Genomic DNA, 3,718 nt, shown 5'->3' on the forward strand with positions numbered 1-3,718 from the left:
TTTGTTTCAAGTTCACAACTTTCTACAAACATAAAATAATAAGAATTAAAATAATTTTTAGTTAGAATTTTTCTACCTAGCTCAGCAGTAATGCCAGTTTCAATCAATATTTCGCTACTCCTTCTTCCTTCATTGTGTGAGCCTAGTGTAAATGGTGGAAATACCGATGCGCTCTTTACCATAACTTCGGTTTATTCTCTAAAAAAAAAACAGTACCACAAATCATTATAAAAACGTACAGAAATCATATATAGGTGCATTATTTTTCAAAACTACAACTGGCTTTACCTCTTCCACTTCTCATTTTTTTTGTGATCATCTCCCACATATATTTTTTTATTTGTTACATCCACCTGCTTGCCAAGTTGCGGACGGATATCTTTATAAACTTCTATAAGAAGCTCGCAGTGTCTATCGATCCAAATTGCTTTATTGCTGACGCAGTTTTCCTCGGTATTCAGGGAAGCAACGTTAAGAGAACCAAAGTCGTCTTCCATTTGTATTTAGTGCGAAGTTTCTCCAAATTATGCTGCACACAACTGCCTATTACTGCAGCAATTTACCTCGCAATAATGGGATGCAACACTTAAATGAGCAATGTCGTCTTGCATCTGTATTTCGTCCGAAGTTTCTGTACAATCTGCTTCAAAAGACTGTGACAGCAACTGCTCACAGAGCTTCGGATCTTGAAAAGCACAATTTAATAATTTTCCTTAAACTTTAATGCGACTATTATTTTTACCTTTTCTTAAGTTATTTGCTGTATTCGGTGAACATTTCACTGTCACCATTTGTCCTATCGCATTTTCCATTCGCAGTTTTTCCATTTTTTTAAATAAATTAAACTAAGCCTTCTTGTCTTGTATTTTTGACAGCTGGTTCTCTCAGAAACATTGGGTGTGTATAGTAGCTTCTTTAGTAAAAAATTGCAGCGGGAGCGAAAAGCAAAATAGAGCGTAAAATTGAGAAGAGAAAACTAGCAGAAAAAGTTATTGAACACAAAACTAGTAAAAACTTTCAAGTGAATAGCTGTTGCTCCATTTTGACATTCTGCTGTAAACATTTTACTTTTTGTAAATGAGTTTTAAACTTTGCTTTACACACAATCACTTACACAGTTCAGTACATCATTAATATTTTGACTTCCACTCATTTTACTTTTGTTTAGGCTTATACTACGTTCAAATTGACGAGCTAAACATGTTAAATGGGCATGAACCAGTTAAATGAACAAAATATGTTCATAAACAAGTTAAATCGCATGCAATTGTTGTTGGAAAATTGAACCAGTTAAATCATTTAACTCGTTTGAAAACCAGTTCAGCGCAGAGTTGTATCAGAAAGCTTTCTGCTCCGGCCAATCAGAAAGACCCAAAGCTTTCATTTGACACGTCAATGTTCAAAAAATTTATATTCTGAAAAATATTAAAAATTAAAAATTATCAAAAAATATCAAAATTGTATGCATGTCTGCCCGCCAAAAAAGAGGCGAAGGCGGTAATTAGTTATCTCCCATGAGGTCTCATCGTACGCAGAGATAAATAGTGCATACGAACTAAATATTTTGAAGTCTCTAAGTATTCCGTATGCGTTAATATCATGAAGCAGACATTCGCACAAAACAAATTGAAACACAAAAACTTGATTTGAATATTTTTTATTTTTATTGGCAATCAAACAACCGTCAAAGTTAACTCCAAATGTTCAATGTGGACGATTGTGTTTCCCAAAAAGCTCTTTTTCATTTAACAAGTTAAATGGGGCTAATTTGAACGTAATATTAACCAATTCAACAAATGGCGGCTTTTGACACATTCTTCATCTGGTAGCTAATTTCTGCTAACAAAAATTTCACTAGCAAGAATTTGCAGCTCTTTGGTGTTATTACGCTCTCGATTCAGTGCTCTCTTGCAAATTTTTTGGGTTATTATACACTTTTCCAGTAAAAATTTGCAAGTTCCAGTACAAATTAGTACTGACTATTTGTTACTATACACACCTATTGGAGTGCTGTTGATTTGTGTGTGTGTGTGTTCGCTTGCTCTAAGTTACCCCAGATAGTGCAGAAAATCGTGCTCTAAGTTGCTCTAGTTCCACTTAAAGGCCCTCAGACGGATCGATTTATCGGCCAACCAGTTGACCAACCGCTAGAAGTTGGTGGTAAATAAGCAGTGTGTAGGCAAGTTGGCAAACCTTCGTCAAGTTGTTCGTCAGGTTGGAGCAAAATCAAAATTTTTTGATTTTCGGGACAGATTGGTCAACTTGTTGCTCTGTGTGTAAACAAGTTGGCAACCTAAAATGCGATGTCATTTTCTTAAAGGCGCATTAACGTTAATATCTGTTTTTCGGTTCGTTCCGCTGGTGAAACTGCGTATAATTAAAATACATAAAAATGATAAGCATTCCTAGGGTAGCTTAAAAGTTTACCGGTGATGTTGTGTTGTTAACAGTTCAAAAACTCTTACTCAAATGAAATCGGCCAACTGGTTGGCAGCAGTGTTGCCGTATTAGCCCTTTGGTGGCTAGATGTAGCTACCACATGGTTTTTTTGGCCACATAAATTTAAAATTGCCCGTAGCCCTTTTTTTGGCCCTTTGGAGAATTTATTCATACTTGGCATGAAAAAGTTGTATATGCTTAATTTTATCTCAGCTTTTTTTTCATTTATGCAAGAGATGAATTTTGAAACTAAGAATGACTGATATATATACATATAAGTATTGTATGTTCCTTACGTTTTTATACATACATAATCTAAAAGTGTTAGGGCTGTTGACTTATCTATTAACGATTTAACTATCGTTTAAAATAGACAAGTTTACGGCCCTTGATATGCCTAATTTGTTAAATGGCCCATCAAGTCGATTGACCGTGTATGTTCTTGTGGTGTGATTGTACCAGCTGCTGGTGTGACTTCAAAAACCACTAGAAAATTTTATGATTGTACCAGCAAGCTGGTGTCGTGAGTGGTGAAATTAGCTCAATTTTCTAAGTAAAAATTATTTTGGCGGAAATTTCTTGCACTATATGATATAAAAAAAAACAATGTTTAATAAAATGGTAGAAAAATTGTGAAATTTCGGCTCTAATCATTTCGATCTTTCCTCGACCTCATTTGTAAAGAAATAAATATTGTACCAGCATGCTGGTAAGTTATATGCTTCGAGCCTGATGCTACAATCACTTGATGGAGCCAGCAAGTTGTTGTCGTATATTTCCCCTTTAATACAAAAATGTCTTTGGTTGGATAAAATATAAGCTTTTTTTTCCAGAGTTCATTGTTTTTCTATACCATTCTTCTTCTTCTTCTTCTTCTTCTTCTTCTTATTTGGCGCTGTAACCGCCTAAGCGATTTTGGCCGAGTCCAAAACAGCACGCCAGTCATTTCTCTTCTGTGCTAACTGACGCCAATTGAAAATGCCAAGTGAAGCCAAGTCCTTCTCCACCTGGTCTTTCCAACGCAGAGGAGGCCTTCCTCTTCCTCTGTTACCAGCATCGCGGCCCGCGTTGAATATTTTCAGAGCAGGAGCGTTTCTGTCCATCCGAACGACATGGCCAAGCCAGCGGAGCCGCTGAAGGACATCAACCAGCCGGGCAGAGGCACCTTCCCCATTAAGGGTCCGGATATTCCAGGTGCATACCCTTAAATCATAGTCCTTTATACGTTTGCCGTGGTCGTCATCAGAAAAAGGGGGTCTCATCCGAGGCTGTTTGCTTC

Source organism: Rhagoletis zephyria, unplaced genomic scaffold (genome assembly GCF_001687245.7).
Source record: "Rhagoletis zephyria isolate East Lansing unplaced genomic scaffold, Rhagoletis_zephyria_1.1 Rzeph_scaffold_00420, whole genome shotgun sequence".
Taxonomy (NCBI): Eukaryota; Metazoa; Arthropoda; class Insecta; order Diptera; family Tephritidae; genus Rhagoletis; species Rhagoletis zephyria.